General features: G+C 42.9%; 1 pseudogene across 1 annotated transcript; it reads left to right on the top strand.

Moving 5' to 3' along the window:
- The first annotated feature begins 1,395 nt into the window (after positions 1-1,395).
- On the top strand, positions 1,396-10,457 carry LOC306975595 (myosin heavy chain, fast skeletal muscle-like; annotated as a pseudogene). The gene is made up of 38 exons (XR_013794298.1): positions 1,396-1,533; positions 1,626-1,782; positions 1,867-1,894; positions 1,972-2,092; positions 2,183-2,275; positions 2,351-2,414; positions 2,736-2,834; positions 2,914-3,017; positions 3,098-3,236; positions 3,310-3,428; positions 3,509-3,658; positions 3,733-3,903; positions 3,986-4,292; positions 4,438-4,514; positions 4,584-4,671; positions 4,760-4,877; positions 4,953-5,076; positions 5,172-5,308; positions 5,383-5,638; positions 5,729-5,971; positions 6,047-6,223; positions 6,309-6,454; positions 6,527-6,617; positions 6,702-7,091; positions 7,186-7,312; positions 7,379-7,497; positions 7,580-7,776; positions 7,868-8,051; positions 8,132-8,297; positions 8,385-8,509; positions 8,616-8,934; positions 9,007-9,210; positions 9,289-9,414; positions 9,485-9,655; positions 9,733-9,837; positions 10,037-10,132; positions 10,214-10,345; positions 10,422-10,457. The product of XR_013794298.1 is annotated as a myosin heavy chain, fast skeletal muscle-like (transcript).
- The last annotated feature ends 11,596 nt before the right edge of the window (positions 10,458-22,053 follow it).

Below are 22,053 nucleotides of genomic sequence, written 5' to 3' on the forward strand. Positions count from 1 at the left end.
ACCAAACTGAGTGAACCGCACTTGCTGAGGGGGGGCAGATGATGCTTATAAAAACGGCGCGTAGGAGGGGGCTCTGAACTGACCAGCCCCGCACTCAGGTGAGTGGACGAGCTGCTCGGGAACTCACATGCCGGACGTTATGATTAGGATTATTATGATTATGATTAGGACTATGATTAGGATTAGGACTATGATTATTATTATTATTATTATGTCTCTTTGAGCTTGGCCTAAAGTTCATTTGTGACATATATTGATGTTTGTTAATGCATGTACTTGAATTAAATAAATATATAGTGCATTTTGAAAGTATTGCTATATTTGAGGGCCAGCCATCAAAGCTGGACTGTACTAGGGGAGTATTTGTACCCGTATGTAGACTTGATCTGTGGTGAGATCAGATACAACATCTCCTCTCACACACAAGGAACACAAGTACAGAAAAGTACCTTATAATAATACTTTTCAGGATTCCAGTGATCAGAATACAACTAAGAGATGAAGGTTACAATCACATCTTAATATTCCAATCCCATAATTGAGATACATAAATACTGTTTAAATAAAAACATAGGAATCAATCCATTGCTTATTCAGTAGTGTCACAGACAGAGGACAAAGCTATTTTTCTACATCTGGCTCTGGTACTTTGGGCCTATGAAGCTCCGTCTGGAGGGCAGAGGCTCAGGCTGTGCAGGGACGTATGTCACCATTTCAAATCCTCAGCATCTGTCTAGGACTGTACAAACATTTTGTTTTTCAAAAACATTGGACTGTAACTGTACAGCCAACACTTGCAAAACTAAAGCTTTGTGGGTTTGATTAAGAACAAGTGACTTCAGATTTTTATGGCTAATTAGCTCTGGTCAAAAAAAAAAAAAAAGAATGATGGCACTACCTGTTTTGAGATGAGCTCAACAACAATATTTTTTTAATATATAAATAATATTTTTTGTTATCTTTCATAGTCACAGCCTTTTGACATACAGCACAGAGGGTTTTTCTGTAGTGGAAAAGGTACGTACTTGTACTGTTAGACTGAATATTTTTGTGACATAGAATTGATTGTATTTATTTATGAATAATTGTCTAGACAACACTAAAGTGTCACCATGAGCACGGACGCAGAGATGGAGCAGTATGGCCCGGCGGCCATATACCTCCGGAAGCCAGAAAGGGAGAGGATTGAGGCCCAAACCACCCCCTTTGATGCCAAGACGGCATTCTTTGTGGTGGACGAGGCTGAGATGTACGTCAAATGTAAAGTCACCAAAAAAGAGGGAGGCAAAGCCACATGTGAGACTGAGGGTGGAAAGGCAAGTATTAATCCATTCAAAAATAACAGTTTAGAATGAGTTAAGTATAGTGATGCATATGTGTCACCTTTAGACTGTAACAGTCAAAGAGGACGACATCCACGCCAGGAACCCTCCAAAGTATGACAAGATGGAGGACATGGCCATGATGACCCACCTCAACGAACCCTCTGTGTTGTATAACCTCAAAGAGCGTTATGCCTCATGGATGATCTACGTACGTTCTCAATATCTAATAGATCCATTGAGACCAAGCAAAGATATTCACAAGATAATTCTATACGTATGTGTTTTATTGCTACGCTACAGACCTACTCTGGGCTGTTCTGCGTCGTGGTGAACCCCTACAAGTGGCTTCCCGTGTACGATGCAGTTTGTGTGGCAGCCTACAGAGGCAAGAAGAGGATTGAGGCCCCACCCCACATCTTCTCCATCTCTGACAATGCCTATCAGTTCATGCTCACTGGTGAGATACAACACGTTTATAACTATTCAAATATATATATATATATATGACTGTAATATGACATATTTAATATTCATATTCCAGATCGTGAGAACCAGTCTGTTCTGATCACGTAAGTAGAGAAGGCACAGATGACAAAAATAACTGAAAAGGTATCAGGTGCTCTATAATATGTCTGTCCTAAACCAGCGGAGAATCCGGTGCTGGAAAGACTGTCAACACCAAACGTGTCATCCAGTACTTTGCAACAATTGCAGCACTCGGAGCTAAAAAGGACGCACCTGCACCTGGTGCTGGCAGCAAAATGCAGGTAAATACTGTCAAATACAGACAGTATAATCAATCAATTAAGGGGTTGATTGATTGTGGGTAATGTTGCACACGAACATTTCCATTTCAGGGATCTCTCGAGGATCAGATTGTTGCTGCCAACCCTCTGCTGGAGGCTTATGGTAATGCCAAGACTGTGAGGAATGACAACTCCTCTCGTTTTGTGAGTATATATACATTGCAGTCTAAACTATACATTCAAATCCTGGAAAATCATTAACATTTCTTTCAAATTAAGGGTAAATTCATCAGGATTCATTTTGGCACCTCTGGCAAACTCGCTTCAGCTGATATTGAAACATGTAAGTTTAAACAGTAAACAGTAAAAACACTCATCATCAAATCAAAAGCTCCAAGTTTATTGATGCTTATCTGTTGTTGCTATGGAAATATATAATATAATTATATAATAATTATATAGGACAGAAAAAAACAGGCAACTTTAATGAGGATACTAACTCGAATGGTTTACTTTTCAAATGATCATCCACTCATAGATTGTAATGCATCGTCAAGACAGTGCAGGAGAAAAATAGCAAGAGAGAAAATATAAGGCAGGGAACAGGTAAATCACAGTGATCTGATTCCAAGTAACAAAACGTTATTTATTGTAATGTTTTAAGACCTGCTGGAGAAGTCCCGTGTGACCTTCCAGCTGTCTGCTGAGAGGAGCTACCACATCTTCTACCAGCTCATGACAGGACACCAGCCTCAGCTGCTGGGTATGTCATATATGTTTAGTACATATATGACATATTTGTATTTGTATTTACACTGCATTCTTCTATGTTTGCACTTCAGAGGCCCTTCTGATCACCACCAACCCTTATGACTACCCAATGATCAGCCAGGGTGAAATCACTGTCAAGAGCATCAATGATATTGAGGAGTTCATTGCAACTGACGTAAAAGAGAAAATACAACTCAAATACAACATGAGAGTCAACTACAAACGAGATAATAATGTTGCTCAATCCTTGTTCAGACTGCCATTGATATCTTGGGCTTCAATGCTGAGGAGAAGATTAACATCTACAAGCTGACTGGTGCTGTGATGCATCACGGCAACATGAAATTCAAGCAGAAGCAGCGCGAGGAGCAGGCTGAGCCTGACGGCACTGAGGGTACTTATAATAACGTCTATCTGACACTTTAGGTTGAATTTCCTATGTTTAAACTTATATTTTTTCACTTTAGTGGCTGACAAGATCGCCTACCTCTTTGGTATGAACTCGGCGGACATGCTTAAAGCTTTGTGTTACCCAAGAGTCAAAGTCGGAAATGAGATGGTGACCAAAGGTCAAACCGTCCCACAGGTAAAGTATTACTGAATTACACAAAGTGATGCTACTAAATTCTCTACTTTTGTGATTTATAAAGTTCTTCTTATGTCAAGGTCAACAATGCTGTCAGTGCTCTGTGCAAGTCTGTCTATGAGAAAATGTTCTTGTGGATGGTTATCCGCATCAATGAGATGTTGGACACTAAACAGCCAAGGAATTTCTTCATCGGAGTGCTGGATATTGCTGGATTTGAGATCTTTGATGTAGGTTTATCACTATTATGAAACAAGCTTTCTCACTATGAAGCGAATAAGTAGTTTACCATTGCCATTTATAGTTCAACAGCTTGGAGCAGCTCTGCATCAACTTCACCAACGAGAAACTGCAACAGTTTTTCAACCACACCATGTTCGTCCTGGAGCAAGAGGAGTACAAGAAAGAGGGCATTCAGTGGGAGTTCATTGACTTTGGTATGGATTTGGCGGCCTGCATTGAGCTTATTGAGAAGGTAATTGTTTGTAGAAAATAAATAAATAAAATAGGTACATCAAGTTTGCATTTCCAGACTAACCCATATTAATTCTTGACAGCCGATGGGAATCTTTGCCATCCTTGAGGAGGAGTGCATGTTCCCCAAGGCCTCTGATACAACATTCAAGAACAAGCTGCATGACCAGCATCTTGGCAAGACCAAAGCCTTTGAGAAACCTAAACCTGGCAAAGGCAAGGCTGAGGCTCACTTCTCCCTGGTCCACTACGCTGGCACAGTCGACTACAATATCACTGGCTGGCTGGACAAGAACAAGGACCCACTGAACGACTCAGTTGTTCAGCTCTATCAGAAGTCTGCAAACAAGCTCTTGTGTCTCCTGTATGCCACCCATGGTGGAGCTGAAGGTAAGAATCTGTGTTTCCACAAATATAACATTGTAGCAAAAAACAAGCCATAAGAGGCTTCTAACATCATCCAGAATACATGAAAACGTCTGTTTACACAAATACACTATATATAACTATATGACAATGTAACCATTTTAAACAGAGGCTTCTGGAGGTGGTGGCAAGAAGGGTGGCAAGAAGAAGGGTGGTTCCTTCCAGACTGTGTCTGCCCTTTTCAGAGTATGTTTTTGCAAATCTTTTGTGGAAACCACATAAAGAAAATCTTAATAATAATATTCTGATCTTCAGGAGAACTTGGGCAAGCTGATGACCAACCTAAGGAGCACTCACCCTCACTTTGTGCGTTGCTTGATTCCCAATGAAACAAAAACCCCAGGCATGTATTATCCTATTTTAAATTGACATGGTGTATCTGTGTGATCCACACCTGTTATTATTAAATACAATCATACATTCAACTTCAGGCCTTATGGAGAACTTCCTGGTCATCCACCAGCTGAGGTGTAATGGTGTGCTGGAGGGCATCAGAATCTGCAGAAAGGGTTTCCCCAGCAGAGTCCTCTACGGTGACTTCAAGCAGAGGTACTTTTTACAAATTTCAAAATGAAGAGGTTAAAAGCAAGAGAGAAACAATGACTAGAATTCAAACTTTCCCAGATACAAAGTATTGAATGCCAGTGTCATCCCTGACGGACAGTTCATTGATAACAAGAAAGCTTCCGAGAAGCTGCTTGGCTCCATTGATGTGGACCACACTCAGTACATGTTTGGACACACCAAGGTCTATATTCAATTTAAAATATTATGGTGATTTATTACTATTTACAAATGTCCACTGAAGTAACACTAATTGTGTATTGCTCAATCTTGTAACAGGTGTTCTTCAAAGCTGGTTTGCTGGGTCAGCTGGAGGAGATGAGAGATGAGAAACTGGCTTCGCTGGTGACCATGACTCAGGCTCTCTGCAGAGGCTATGTTATGAGGAAGGTGTTTGTTAAGATGATGGAGAGAAGGTACAGATACATTCCACTAAATCATTCATAATGTAAATAAAATAAAATATTTATCAATTGTTTTCTGTATACAGAGAATCTATCTATACCATTCAATACAATGTCCGTTCATTCATGAATGTCAAAAACTGGCCATGGCTGAAGCTGTACTTCAAGATCAAGCCTCTCTTGAAGAGCGCTGAGACTGAGAAAGAGCTCCAGCAAATGAAGGAGAACTATGAGAAGATGCAGTCTGATCTGGCGGCTGCTCTAGCCAAGAAGAAAGAGCTGGAGGAGAAAATGGTTTCCCTCCTGCAGGAGAAGAATGATCTGCAGCTGCAAGTGGCATCGGTCAGCAAGAAATTAAACAATTGACATTTAAAAGAAAAAACATTCTGTGAGATTCTCACGTTAATCTTTATGCATGTATATTTTACATAGGAAAGTGAAAACCTCTCTGATGCAGAGGAGAGGTGTGAAGGACTCATTAAAAGCAAAATCCAACTTGAGGCCAAGCTCAAAGAGACAACTGAGAGACTGGAGGATGAGGAGGAAATCAATGCTGAGCTGACTGCAAAAAAGAGGAAGCTGGAGGATGAATGCTCTGAGCTGAAGAAAGACATCGACGACTTGGAGCTCACCTTGGCCAAAGTGGAAAAAGAGAAACATGCCACTGAGAACAAGGTCTTGTATCATTCAAGTGTCACTGTATAATGATATTCATGAGAACATTAATGTGCAATTCTGAAATACATACAGGTGAAAAACCTTACAGAGGAGATGGCATCTCAAGATGAGGCTATTGCCAAGCTGACCAAAGAGAAGAAAGCCCTCCAAGAGTCCCATCAGCAAACTCTGGATGACCTCCAGGCAGAGGAAGACAAAGTCAACACTCTGACCAAGGCCAAGACCAAGCTGGAACAGCAAGTCGACGATGTGAGGCTTTAACAATTTGTCACAAAAAATAATCCAAATTATTATTTTATTATCTTACTTATGCAAATATCACAATATTTGATAGCTTGAGGGCTCTCTGGAGCAAGAGAAGAAGCTCCGCATGGACCTTGAGAGGGCCAAGAGGAAGCTGGAGGGAGACCTGAAACTGGCCCAGGAATCAATCATGGACCTGGAGAATGACAAGCAGCAATCTGATGAGAAGATCAAAAAGTATATCTCAAATTTCATCAACTGGTCACAAGTTTAATAAAACGAAAATGACAAAGTTGTACTTTGTTTCAGGAAGGACTTTGAAGTCAGCCAGCTCCTCAGCAAGATTGAGGATGAGCAGTCTCTTGGTGCCCAGCTTCAGAAGAAGATCAAGGAGCTTCAGGTAATTAGTGGCTCTGCTTCAGAATTACAGTGGTTTGGTTCAAATGAAGAAAGTGTTGATCCTTTCATCTGTGATGAAATGTAGGCTCGCATTGAGGAGCTGGAGGAGGAGATCGAGGCTGAGAGAGCAGCTCGTGCAAAGGTGGAGAAGCAGAGAGCAGACCTCTCCAGAGAACTTGAGGAGATCAGTGAACGACTCGAGGAAGCTGGTGGAGCCACAGCGGCTCAGATTGAGTTGAACAAGAAACGTGAGGCTGAGTTCCAGAAGCTGCGTCGTGATCTTGAAGAGTCCACTCTGCAGCATGAGGCCACCGCTTCAGCTCTGCGCAAGAAGCAGGCCGACAGTGTTGCTGAGCTGGGAGAGCAGATCGACAACCTCCAGCGTGTCAAGCAGAAGCTGGAGAAAGAGAAGAGCGAGTACAAAATGGAAATCGATGACCTCTCCAGTAACATGGAGGGTGTGGCTAAGTCTAAGGTAAACGGCTCCTCTGAATGACATGTACAACATGTCATCTCTCAAGTTTCCCCACGTCAGTATAGTGAAACATATAAATATTGTTTCCTGACAGGGCAATCTGGAGAAAATGTGCAGGACTCTTGAGGACCAGTTGAGTGAGCTCAAGGCCAAAAACGATGAGAACGTCCGCCAGCTGAATGACGTTAATGCTCAGCGAGCCAGACTCCAGACAGAAAATGGTACGTGCCTGAAGTAAACTGGATTTGAATCCCTTCTGTTGAGACTAAAGGAGGTTGCAATTTTAGGTGAGTTCGCTCGTCAAATTGAGGAGAAGGAAGCTCTTGTTTCTCAGCTGACCAGAGGCAAGCAAGCTTTCACTCAGCAGATTGAAGAGCTGAAGAGACTTGTTGAGGAAGAAGTCAAGGTATGAATAATCATATGACTTAGCGAGTAAATTCAAAGATATCTTCAAATGACGGCTGCACACTGATCATTGTTGTCTACAGGCCAAGAATGCCCTGGCTCATGGAGTCCAGTCTGCCCGTCACGACTGTGATCTGCTCAGGGAGCAGTTTGAGGAGGAGCAGGAGGCCAAAGCTGAGCTCCAGAGAGGAATGTCCAAGGCCAACAGTGAAGTGGCTCAGTGGAGATCTAAATATGAGACTGACGCTCTTCAGCGCACTGAGGAGCTGGAGGAGGCCAAGTAAGTGGAGTGGTTCTTTCAGTAGAACTTCAAAGATGAGAGTTCCTTCAGTTGATTCTCTTTGTGTGTGTTTCTATTTCCTTCATCACAGGAAAAAACTGGCCCAGCGCCTGCAGGAGGCTGAAGAATCCATTGAGGCAGTGAACTCAAAGTGTGCATCTTTGGAGAAGACCAAACAGAGGCTGCAGGGTGAGGTGGAGGACCTTATGATTGATGTGGAGAGAGCTAATGCTCTGGCTGCCAATCTGGACAAGAAGCAGAGGAACTTTGACAAAGTAAAACATCTAAACAAAACACACGAAAAGCAGATGGACTTTCATTTTCATTTCTACAAGCTCAAGTCAATTATTTTCAGGTCCTCTCAGAGTGGAAGCAGAAGTATGAGGAGGGCCAGGCTGAACTGGAGGGAGCCCAGAAAGAAGCACGCTCTATGAGCACTGAACTTTTTAAGATGAAGAACTCTTATGAGGAGGCCCTGGATCAGCTGGAGACCATGAAGAGAGAGAACAAGAACCTGCAGCGTATGTACACCAATATTTGGAAAATACAACACTATGCAATTGTTGTAGATGCATCGTAAGCAAGGTTGATGCTTGTTTCCTATTTAGAGGAGATCTCTGACTTGACTGAGCAGATCGGAGAGACTGGAAAGAGCATTCATGAGCTGGAGAAGTCCAAGAAATCAGTCGAAACTGAGAAATCTGAAATCCAGACCGCTCTTGAAGAAGCTGAGGTAACATATTATTACATTATTATTATTATTAACACTGTTATACAGCCATTTTTGATGGATTTTCATATAGGAATGAATGATATTACAAGTACAATGACATTTCTAGGGCACCCTGGAACATGAAGAGGCCAAGATTCTTCGTGTCCAGCTGGAGTTGAACCAGGTCAAAGGGGAGATTGACAGGAAGCTGTCAGAGAAGGACGAGGAGATGGAGCAGATCAAGAGGAACAGCCAGAGGATCATTGACTCCATGCAGAGCACCCTGGATTCTGAGGTCAGGAGCAGGAATGATGCTCAGGAATGATGCTCAAGTCAAGAAGAAGATGGAGGGAGACCTGAACGAGATGGAGATTCAGCTGAGCCATGCAAACCGACAGGCAGCTGAATCCCAGAAACACCTCAGGAACATCCAGGGCCAGCTCAAGGTCAGAAAACAGATAAAGGTTAAATGACATTGTGTTGGAGAATGTTACAATACAATGTTTCTCTGTGGTCAGGATGCCCAACTGCACCTTGATGATGCTCTCAGAGGACAAGAAGACATGAAGGAGCAGGTCGCCATGGTGGAGCGCAGAAATGGCCTGATGCTGGCGGAGATTGAGGAGCTGAGAGCTGCTCTGGAGCAGACAGAGAGATCACGTAAAGTGGCTGAGCAAGAGCTGGTGGACGCTAGCGAGCGTGTTGGACTGCTTCACTCTCAGGTTTGGAAAGAACAATGACAGTGATGAATATATGGTACAAAATAAATGAAACAACTGTCTTTCTTATTATTCTAACAGAACACCAGTCTTATGAACACCAAGAAGAAGCTGGAGGCTGATCTGGTCCAGGTTCAAGGTGAAGTGGATGACTCAGTTCAGGAAGCAAGAAATGCTGAGGAGAAAGCCAAAAAGGCCATCACTGATGTGAGCTCACCTGTCTAACACAGGAATACACTGTTTATGGCAGAAATATTTTACAATGACAACATTTCAGGCTGCCATGATGGCTGAGGAGCTGAAGAAGGAGCAGGACACCAGCTCTCATCTGGAAAGGATGAAGAAGAACCTGGAGGTCACTGTCAAGGACCTGCAGCACCGTCTGGATGAGGCTGAGAACCTGGCCATGAAGGGAGGCAAGAAGCAACTCCAGAAACTGGAGAGCAGGGTGAGTGTGGTCTCTGGAATACTATAGTCTAGAATTGTGTGTACGAAGATGATAATCATAACACTTGTTACTAAAAGGTGCGTGAGCTTGAGTCCGAAGTTGAAGCTGAGCAGAGGCGTGGAGCTGATGCTATTAAAGGAGTCCGAAAATATGAGCGGAGAGTCAAAGAACTGACCTACCAGGTGTGTTTTCACTTTACACTGAAAGCTACTCTTCATAGTGGGGAAAATGTAGTAAAGTTATTTTCCACTTCTCAACCTTTTCACTGTATTCAATTCCAATATAATGTTGCAGATCTTTAATACTTCATTCCTAAACTATTTAAATTACAATATGTTGTATGTAAAATACAAATCGTATATCATTCCTTTGTATGTATAGACTGAGGAGGACAAGAAGAACCAGACCAGACTGCAGGATCTGGTGGACAAGCTGCAGCTCAAAGTCAAGGCTTACAAGAGACAAGCGGAGGAGGCTGTGAGTTGCAAAAAATAATCACTATGAATCATTATTAAATATGATATGTTGTTCATAGAAATCAACATTTAACGTTTTCAGGAGGAGCAGGCCAACACTCACATGTCCAAGCTCCGGAAGGTTCAGCATGAACTTGAAGAAGCTCAGGAACGTGCTGATATTGCTGAGTCCCAGGTCAACAAGCTCAGAGTCAAGAGCCGTGATGCCGGAAAGGTAATGATTTACACACATTTCTATATAGCACAAAACAGGAATTGAACACAAATTAATTACACTCATTTTTTTCCAGAGTGAATCTGCTGAGTAACCATCTACTTCTGACTCTGATGAGAAGCTCTTCAATTATAATATCTGTAAAACATCAATAAATACCAAATGAAATCATCTTTGTTTTCTGTACTTTATAAGATATGAGAATGATGGAAGAATAATGATCAAAAAGATCTAATTGTGTCAGTTTTTGGAGAGTTTGTATTGACTGATTGATTTGAGTTGACTGAAAAAATAGAACTATGGGTTGGCTAAAACAGTGCAATCAGTAAGACAAATTTAATTCACAAAAACGGTTAAAACAATAAATGGGCCTGTAATGTATGGAATACATGGTTCTGTCATAATGACATTAATAAAAAATAAATAAAATAAAATAAAATCTATTATAGAAAACGCTATCTCAATGGCCGCCGCCTGGGCACCGCCATGTTTATTTCCCATACCGACTTTGAAGCTAAGCAGGGAAGTGCCTGGTTAGAACTGGGATGGGAGACCGTTTGGGAACACCAGGAAGCCTGGCGACAGTACTGAGTGTGTGCGTGGTTGGTGGTGCTGCTGTCCGAGGACAACCCGCTGTCACAAAAACGCGAGTGCACGAGATCTGACTGCCGTGCGTGTGCGCGCATCCAAACAGGGCAATGTGTGTGTGCGCGCGTGTGTGTGTGTTCGTGCGTGTGTGTGTGTGTGTGTATGTGTGTGCGTGCCCAAAACCTGCTCAAACACGAGCCTCTAATCAAATGCGCTGCTCCGACTGATTTATCCTCCGTGTGAGTAAAAGCGAAAATGAAACTACAACTTAACGAGAGCATGGCCTGCACTGTGCAGTTTTTTTTCTTTTTTTCTTTTCTTTGCTGCTGTACCATTTGTTTTCTATTTTGCTTTCGCGTATTGTGAGCCCAGAGGTACATTTTATTCTAAAGCAGCTTTGAACGCATTGCCAATTTTATTGTAAGGTTATAAATACTGTCTAACAACGATCATTAGCCTATTCCAGTTCAAAACAAACTTATTACTTTTTTGATTGTACATTACCGTGATGCATCAAACCACGGGTCCTGCACCGTGAACCGAACCGTTAGAGCTGAACCCCTAATATTTATCCGTAATTATTCCACTGTCTCTTGAATCCTGTTCCCCGAGTTTAGCGAAAATATTGTCGTAGTTTATAAGAAAGGAGCACGGGTGCATCAAACACTCCAATTGCAGTTTGTTTGAAATTGTTTTTTGCCTTCATTCTTTTACACATTTGTAGTGGCCATAGTTTTTGGAATGGGTTGGGAACCACTGGTCTACAGCTGAACTGTGTGACGGGTTGGACATTTCTTTGTAATCACTCACAATCTCAGAATATCAAACGTGGAGACTAGCGAGGCCCGGCCGAAGGCCGGGTCTCAGCTAGTAAAATAAAGAAGAAAAAATAAAAACATGAAGCCCGACCCGACCCAAACCCGACAGGGCCTAAAATCAAACCTCTAGCACAGAATCAGATAAATAGATGTATAAGGCTGGGTACAGATGGACAAGTGTGGAATCCCTGTCTGCACCGGGAGCAGCAGTCCAGCACCAGGGCACTGACCCAGGAGAGACACCACACCTCCACCTGAGCACCCACAGGACAGAGACACCTCCACCTGAGCACCCACAGGACAGAGACACTTCCACCTGAGCACCCACAGGACAGAGACACCTCCACCTGAGCACCCACAGGACAGAGACACCTCCACCTGAGCACCCACAGGACAGAGACACCTCCACCTGAGCACTCACAGAACAGAGACACCTCCACCTGAGCACCCACAGGACAGAGACACCACACCTCCACCTGAGCACCCACAGGAGAGAGACACCACACCTCCACCTGAGCACCCACAGGAGAGAGACACCACACCTCCACCTGAGCACCCACAGGACAGAGACACCTCCACCTGAGCACCCACAGGACAGAGACACCTCCACCTGAGCACCCACAGGACAGAGACACCTCCACCTGAGCACCCACAGGACAGACACCACACCTCCACCTGAGCACCCACAGGACAGAGACACCTCCACCTGAGCACCCACAGGACAGAGACACCTCCACCTGAGCACCCACAGGACAGAGACACTTCCACCTGAGCACCCACAGGAGAGAGACACCACACCTCCACCTGAGCACCCACAGGACAGACACCACACCTCCATCTGATCACCCACAGGACAGACACCACACCTCCATCTGATCACCCACAGGACAGACACCACACCTCCACCTGAGCACCCACAGGACAGAGACACCACACCTCCACCTGAGCACACACAGGACATCACCCACACAGCCACTTCAGAGGAAAGACTGGGAGAGTCTAAAAATATAAGAAGCCATCTAAAACCCCTCACAAGAGTTGAAATCCCGAGGTAAAAGCAATTAATGAAGCTGGAAATAAATAAATATATAATTATATAATATAATAGATAAATAGATGCCAGTCTAAAACTGGTGTAATGTGGTCCCGACAAAGTCGTCCAATCCGTGCTCCAGACCGGGGACAGCACCTCAGGTGCTGAAGTTGTTCCTCCGGCTTTTCGTCCTCCTGCCCAATAAATCAGAGACACAACTGCAGCCTCTGGAGGGTCCTACACCTTGATGTTTGGGAGACTCCAGAGGCACCAGCAGCTTCAAATACCTGTCTACTGCTTTGTAGCAGCTGTTCTATTCATCTGATGTATTTGTCTGGCAGAAACCGTCCTCATTGTATCTTTATCTGCAAAACCTGTGTGTGCTCTGAATCAGACACAAATCTCTTAACAGTACGATGATTATGTTCAATCTTTCATGAAATATTGAAGGTTTTCATACCTAGACCAAAGCATTCAACTACTCCACGCTTTTCATCAGCAGAGAGATCCTTTTTCTTTCCCATACTGCTTGAAAACAGTGGTCTGCTTAATAATGCAGGGAAATAGTTCTTCCCTTAACTGGACTTACACAACTAATCAGGCGTCTGAGATTGATGTCAGTGATTCAAAGAGCCCCGAGACACAACACCATCCAGAGTTTCATTTAATTCTTTTACCATTAACCATAATACATGTTGTATTTTGCACAATAATTCTTAACATATTGTTAAGGAGGACTAAAATTGTTCCATTAAAGCTGGTGGTTCAACTTACCCCAAGTCCTGGTTCATCTGACCCCACTCCCGGGGTATGAGCCACTAGACATTCTTTAAAACCATACATTCCTGATGATTTTTGAAGATGCAAAAAATAGAAAACGTCCCAAAATCTGTGTCCCGGGTATGACGGCGCGACTCTGTTGAGGAGCTTGTAGAAGTCATTTTGTATGATTTATTACAATAACTCCTGAACATTTAAACCCCGTTCTGTTCCCGAATGCGCTGACTGAGCGTCCTCTCCATATGGTGGGCCGTCTCCAGCCTGGTGTGATCATTCATTCCCGTCGCTGGAGGAGGACAGGAGGAGCTCTCAACTGGTCCGGCAGATGGTCGCGGTCTGGGCATCTCCTGCAGATCACCAGCAGATACTGAACCCGTCTCTGAATTCTACCAATAGTCTGACTGTTATACCAGATGTATGGGAAGGATCGGAAGTAGCACAAATGAAATGCTAAAAGGGAATATAAAGAATCTGGTAAAAGTACGTCTGATTTAAACACTGACACACATAAAATGATTCATATGGATTAAAACAAAATCTATTTTGATCAAAGTTTTAATTTGCAAATAGTTTTATCAAGTCACATTGTTTTTTATCAACTCGACTCATCTTTATCAAATCACAGCTGCATTTATCAAGTGGATGTCATATATTTATATAGTAGGCTACATGTACTTGAGTAACTCAGTATTTGTGCTTTAGCAAGTAGTTTTTCATACAGTACTTTTTGCTTCTACTTGAGTAATATTAAAAGAAGCATCTGCACTCTTGAGTTTAAAGAACTCGTGCCACTGTGAATAAATATTAAAGTGACAAACCTTCATTTCGACATGTCAAATAGATTCATAATTCATTCTTCATCATATCTTGTCACATGTTTTTATCGTATTTTCTTGATAAAAAAAATAAGATAAAACTGAGTGTGACCACATTTTTATGAAGTGTGGAACCAGGTTTCAGTTTATGCTTATATTTGATTCTCAATTTCTTGAGTATTTGAAAAACACAAAGCAAGTAAGACACTCCAGCACAGGGCACTAACATAACAAGAGGTCAGGATATAAACAACACGTTATGGCCTCGTGGTAAATAGTCAGTCTGCCTCAGGACAGCTGTGGCTACAATAGCCGCTTGCCACCACCAAGTGTAGAGTAAATGCTAAGTGCTACAATGGCTACATGTAGCACTTTGAGAAACTTGTGACACACAAGCACAACAAAGTCTAAGCTGTTCTTATTATTAATAAGGCTCTTAACCCCCGCCTGAACCGAGCACATTTTCCCCAGTTTGGGATGATCCACATCTAAAAGCTTCAAAGAAAAGTGAGAAAAGAGCAGCAAAAAAACATGCGACAAAAAGCAACAAGAAACATGGCCAAAAAGAGATGAAATCACAACAAAAATGCTTTCAAAATGTGACAAACACCCAGTAACAATGTGACAACAAAGTTACAGTCACTTTTGTAGGTCTAAGCTTTCAAATGAGGCATTACACTATTGCCCTCCAGTTGACAATCTTTTAGGTTTGGGTAAAGCCGAAATGGATGGTTAAAATCATAGAGCTCATATTATTATCATGGTGGATCTGATATCACCAAGTATTAAAGAGTCCAGGGCCAATGTCACGGTTGTTTGCCCAGGACCGATGTTAGGGTTAGGGTGATTGGCTGGCTGGAACATCGGTCCTGGGCAAACAACTTTACATTGGCCCTGGACTATACGGAGTTTAGAAATGTTAAAAGTAAGTATTTTCCTCCCCCTGCATGTTCCAGCCATGTCCTAGTGTGTAGAATGAGCTCAGACCTGTTCACCACAACTGCCTCTAAAATCCTGCACTGTCACTCAGAAAGGTGTTACTTCGGGTCCGAATTGCCGTCATGCACGAGCTTAAAGCAGCACTAAGTAACGTGTTTACCTTAATAAATCCTCTCCGTAGTCCCTGTGGGGGTAATACAAGTGTTTATGGGATGATTGGAGGGTCTTTCATCTCCCCCTGGTGTCTCTGGCCAGAAAACCATGTTTGCAACTTGACTGCCACCGGTCCGGAGAAAGCAATACACACTAATGGATTCACGAAGAAGAAGCTAACATGCTAACGGGCAAAGCTAACTGCGGGCTAACGTCACTTTAAACAGTATTTACAGCCAAATTTGAGTGAAAAAAAATATTTCCGTTGTATAATTGGATGCACAGTAACCCTCTCTCCCTTCGCCTTTCCTGTCAGCGTAGTATTTACTCTCCAAGACAATTAATAAGTTAAAAAATCGTAACTTGCTACTACACCTGCAGTTGCGCTTATGGCCTCTAGGGGGAAGAGTTACTTAGTACTGCTTTAATGTAGAAGATGCAGTTACACGTATGACCTGAGGTGGCAGTAGTGAGTATAAAATGGCGAACTTTGTTTGTAAATTTGTTTGTAAATTTGTCCTGTGCATTTAACCCATCCTTCGATGCCGCTGGGGCAGCCCGTAAGGAGCAGTGGTCGACGGCAGTGCCGCGCCCGGGGACCCATCTCCATGATGTGGAGCCAGGCTGATGGTCAGAATCACCTGGCTGGAGGATTCACCTATTGCACATGTTTTTAGTGGTAGGGGAAACCGGAGTACCCGGAGGACACCTACGCAGACACGGGGAGAACATGCAAACTCCACACAGAAAGGCCTCATCCTGGTGGGAATCGAACCCGGGACCTTCTAGCTGCGAAGCGGAGGCGCTAACCGCTGCGCTACCGTACCGCCGTTCTTGCATCTAGCCCCTTTAATTACTTGTTGATATCAGATCAGCCCAGGACCCAAAATGAGTTTGACACTCCTGCCCTAATCCATTCTGTGACTTGCTGCCTCATGTTCCTCCAGATGATCCATGATGTTCCGGCCCGGAGCAGACAGCTGCTTGTGCACACTGGGACGACGTCACAGGGCCCTCGTTCTCCGCAGACAGATGGAAGTGCCTCCACGCGTTCCCCTTCTCTCTCTGCGACGCCACGAGCTGTCCTGAAACATCGATCTGTTGTTTGGGGCCCGTCACTCGCTCGCCCGGGGGACAGCGATTGGACCACGGCGGAGTTTCAGGGCGGGAGCTATAATCCGGTTGAGCAGATGAATGGGTAAAGGGGGGGATCTAAAAGGGCTGCCAGCGTTTATTAGATGATGGAGCTTTGAAAAGGTCACCACCGCGGGCTGTCCTCACACGCTCGGCTGCTCCGGACAGCCAGCACTTCCACATACGGAGCTTTCTGGTTTAGGAAGAGCCATAAATCTAACCCAGAAGACAGCGTTTCTTTGTCCTGTCAAAACCTTCCACCTTTTCCCCCAGGACCTAAAAGCTGATTAAGCCTTCTTGTGTCAGGGCAGTTTTGTTCTGGCTTAGTCCAGTTGCAGTTTCCAAAAGCTCAAATAAAAAAAAAACTATTGAACATGATTATCTTACTGTTAACAGGGCTTATGGGCCGTAGACTAGACTTAGTGCTGACACGAGGTCACTGAAAATCTTCAGCTCAGACATGATGCAGTAATGCAGTTTTTCCACGGAGTACGCTTCAAACCTGCTCTGTTTGGTCACAGTAGTTAGGATGGTTTATAACGTGTAACATTTCCACTGCAAATGGGCCGCAGTCATCGTTGGCGGCGCTCCCACTTGCCAACATTGAGGTTGTGGAAATGATTGAGATCAGTGGATCGACCCAAGGAACAGCGTTACTTTGTCAGGTGTGCATGTAATACAATGTTTCCTGCCCTGCAGCTGATGAAGGAAACTTGTTCTGCAAATAGAGTTTCTTTGAAATTCCCAAAATGATTCTGTTTTCCATTGAGGACGAAAATTGTACCAGAAGTAGAGAGACCAGAGAAAAGTCAGACACTTGAGCTCAAAAGTGCGGACAAAGGGTAAAAAACCTGTGGAAAATAGGCTATATTTAAAGGTACACTGCGCAACATTTTGGACCATACTGTTGCTCGACACAAACAATTCTATTTCTGCGGTGGGTGATCAAAGAATGGATTTGGATGTGAACCTAACCTGTTTAATTGTCAAATTCTGCTGACTTTAGTCACATCTCCATGGAGACGAGCTGGAGACGTACCCACTCCTGGTAAAGTTGCAGTCATGTCATCGCTCACAGCAAAGGCTCATGTTTCTTTGTATATTTGTGAGATATTTTTTCAATGATGAAAATATCTGTGATAAAATTAATGCTTGTATTTCAATTTTATTTTTTGGGCAAAATTCTACGTGGTATGGCTTTAAAGCAATCTTAGATTAAATTAAAATACTTGTAATTGTTATCATACCCCCTGGAACCACCACCTTAACTTGGTGGAGGGGTTTGAGCGCCCAAATGATCCTGGGGGCTCTGTTCTCGGGGGCTTCGTGCCCCTGGTAGAGTCTCCCATGGCAACCAGGTCCTATAGGTGACGGGTCAGACAAAGAGCGGTTCTGAAGCCCCTTATGAGAGACCAACAGGCCTGAGAACCATGAGGCCGTCCTTCTGTGGACCCACCACCTGCAGGAGGAGCCATAGGGGTTGGTGCAATGTCCACGACCCGGCAACGGACAAGTGGAAGAAGATGGATGGATGGTCGCCATGCCTGGGACCCGTAACACTATGTTAAGTACAACAGTGGTCCCTCCCTAATCCCTAAATCCTTTTGCAGACGTAAAGTTGCTAAATCAACTTTTTTAAACCTTGTTGCAACGTTAACTCCTTATCAAAAACAACACCAAAGCAGTGTGTGCCACTGTTTACACAGGTTCACATTTTAATTAGAGAGAGGCTCATTATTCTTACCAGACGACGCGATTGTTTCATAAATTGACCTTTCAGTGATTTTCCGACAGTTGTGGTGAATCTTTGTCATCGTCTTTTTCCAGTGGTTTTATCATTTCTTTCTCTGCTTTACGGCTGTGTGGCCGTGTGATCCTGGGGCAACTCACTGATGTTATTGGACAGACTAACCCCAATTCGGAAGTAACATCGATGCACTGTCCGCTGGCTGAATCTATGCTCAGAACGCTTGAGATAATCAAGAATACATTTGGACGACGGCTAACAGTTCAGACCAGCTCCACTTTCCACAAACAAAACCCAGTACTTTAATCTCTTAAAGGAACAGGCCACCATTTTTACACACTGAGATATGTTCTTACATGAGCTTAGACGAGTTGATCTGTACCGGTCTGGTCTTTGTGCGTGCCCTCTGTCACGCAAACAGACCAAAGATGATGTTAGCATGTAGCCTCTCCCAATGTATTCCTATGGCTCCAAACGGGGGTGAAGTTAGACCAAGCTCTTCCACTGGCACAAAGACCAGACAGGAACGTAACTTGCCTAAGCTCAGGTAAGAACATATTTTAGTATGGAAGACGGTGGCCCGTTCCTGAACCGAGCAGATTGTCTCCAATTTGGCTTTACCCAAATCTAAAAGCTTCTTTTGAAAAAAAAAGACAACGGAAGAAAGGAAAAAAACAAAACAATAGATGAAAAATGAGACAACAATGCAATAAAAAGCCACAAAACACAACAAAAAAGTGACAAAAAATATGAAAAAGTGACAAAAATGGGTAAAAAAAAAAAGGCAACATAAGAGTGACAAAAAATTGTTGAAAAAGTGGCAAAAATCCGATGACAGTCCAGCAACAACGCAAGGAAAAAGATTCATTTAGATCAGATTTGATCTAAAGATTCATTTAGATCAGATTTGTAGGTCTTTCAAATGAGCCGCTAGACTGGCCTATAGGCTGTAAGCGTTTAGATTTGGGTAAAGCCGAACTGGAGAAAGTGCACTCGGTTCAGTCAGGGCGGTAAGAGGTTAAGCCTGGATTGTTGGATTGCTTTAATTGGGTTGAATGAACTTCTGACTACGGAACTTGGGTCAGAGGATTATTGTTGTTATCTGAAAGGGCATCTGGGACGAAACCATCGGTGTTCACAGGAGGTCGTGCTTTTTTTTTCTTTTTTTTTAATGTAGTGACCAGGAGTGAATACAGTGACGCACAGGAGCTGACACGACTGGTCCGCCCTGGCAACACAACAGTGCAATTAACACACATGCATCATTCATGTTGACGAGACAAAGCAATATTCCAGCCTGTAATCCCAGACTAATGCTCTCCTCCTCCACTGACCCCTGGGGAAGGGGAATCCGTCACATTGGGGAAGCTCAGTGGCTTCATCACACGTGTCATGAACGTGATACTGCTCTTATGTGCGTCTGTTATTGTCAGTATGAATGTGTTTAGCATAAGGAGCTCCCAGGTTTGACTCCTGGATTGTGAGGGTTCAAGGGGAGACACTACAGGCAAAACTCAATTTTTTCCAGTTTTCAGGTTTTGGGCCAAATTGGTCTCTGAACATACAAGCTTTCACCCGGAAACCAAAAATATACCTAATCTTCACAATAACATGTTTAAATATTGCGCTGATTCAATGTTCCCCCATAGACTTATATGGGACAATGCAATTTCAAGGGCCTTTTTCTCAAAACACATTTTTCTGTCATTGTGGCGACACTATGTCCACGTCAGTCGGACCTAAAGACTTCAAATTTTCCAGCCTTGGACTGAACAATATTTGGAAGATTTTTTCAGAGGGATTTTTTATTATCTAATCCCTAAGCCCCATTTATTGAGTTTTGAATGTCAAAAAATAAGAAAGAAAACAGCTTATTTTAAAACTAAACAAGAAATCCAAAATCCCCTATGAAAAATTCTTGGTAACTCATTTATCAATAAAATGAAACAATAGATTTGAATGTAGGGGCATTTTTAGGGATACAACACCTTGTTCTTATATGAAAAGATAAAATGACAGAAAACTTGCAATCTATTTTTTTCTCACATTTATGCCAGTACATTTATGCCAGTACATTTATGCCAGTACATTTATGCCAGTACATTTTTTGTACATTTTTTGTCACTTTTTCGTCCATTTTTTCTCAATTTTTCGTCCATTTTTTGTACATTTTTGTCATTTTTTGGTCAATTTTTTGTCACTTTTTCGTCCATTTTTTCCACACTTTTTTCACATTTTCATCCTTGTTTTCGGCAGTCCAAAGGCGGCTCTGCTCTGTCTCTGAGCCTCTGGACTGTCTTTAAAGAGCCGCTATAGTCACAGTGGAACAGTCACTTTGCATTTCACACAGTAAAAGTCTCACTGCCGCGGTGGTTCTAACATGACACACGCTCACATCGGAGCAGAGAGACTTGTCTTTGAAAAAGATGTGAAGGACGGAGAGAGGAGAGAAGGAGGTGAAGGAGGTGAAGGTTGAGCGTGTGTAGAGCAGGTTTCAAAGACACACGTGCTTCTGAATACTGGCCCATGGTCACACTCTGTGTTTGTTCAATATCAATGTTACAGTTGAGAAAATGCAAATGATAAACTCATATTTGGATTTCTAATCGTGAAATATGAGCGATATGAAAAGATAAAAAGACAGAAAACTTGCAATCTATTTTTTTCCTCACATTTATGCCAGTAATCTACAGCAAAAGTTTCAAATTGATATCTGGAAATTTAATGTTTTTCCCTATTCACCTGCAGTGTCTCGCCTTAATTTATGGTATTGTCCTGCATCGCAAGAAGCATTTCACTATCTCATTTTCAGGGGAGTCTTGACCCCAGAGAAGAGCCTAGTGTACATGTTTTTTGTATGTGGTGAAGAAATATAAATTCCACACAGGAATCATAATGCATCGGTTTTATATAAGCCACAGCTGCCCTGGGGTAGAGAGAGGCAACCAGTCTGCGCCACCAACCACTCACTCACACACTCGTTCGTTAGGCTTCCTGGTGTCACCAAAGGGTCTCCCATCCAAGTACTGACCAGGCCCTTCCCTGCTTAGCTTCCAAGATCTGACAGGATTGGACAGAGCAAAGGCAGTGTGGCCACAAACCCGAGACTTTCTGACCAAGAACCTTGCTTAAGATCTGGAGATGGTTACATTAACCTCTTAACTCCCGCCTGAACCGAGAGCATTTTCTCCAGTTCAGCTTTACCCAAATCCTGCAGGCCAGTGTAACGCCTCATTTGAAAGCTAAGACCTGCAAAACTAAATTGATCTTTTTCCTCACATCATCAGATTTTTTTTCATCACTTTTGTTGTTGGGCAGTCATCCCATTTTTGTCCAATTTTCGTGACTTTTTTGTCACTTTTTTGTCCATTTTTTCGTCCATTTTTTCCTCAATTTTTCGTCCATTTTTTCTCACTTTTTTGTCACATTTTTGTACATTTTTGTCATTTTTTGTAAATTTTTTTGTAAATTTTTTGTCAGTTTTTCGTCCATTTTTTCTCCATTTTTCGTCCATTTTTTCTCACTTTTTTGTCAAATTTTTGTACATTTTTGTCATTTTTTTGTACATTTTGTGTAAATTTTTTGTCACTTTTTCGTCCATTTTTTGTCACTTTTTCGTCAATCCATCCATCCGTCCATCCATCCATTTTCTTCCGCTTTATCCGGGGCCGGGTCGCGGGGGCAGCAGTCTCAGCAGAGAT

The sequence above is a fragment of the Gobius niger genome, assembly GCF_951799975.1.
Source record: "Gobius niger genome assembly, chromosome: 16".
In the NCBI taxonomy this organism is placed as follows: domain Eukaryota; kingdom Metazoa; phylum Chordata; class Actinopteri; order Gobiiformes; family Gobiidae; genus Gobius; species Gobius niger.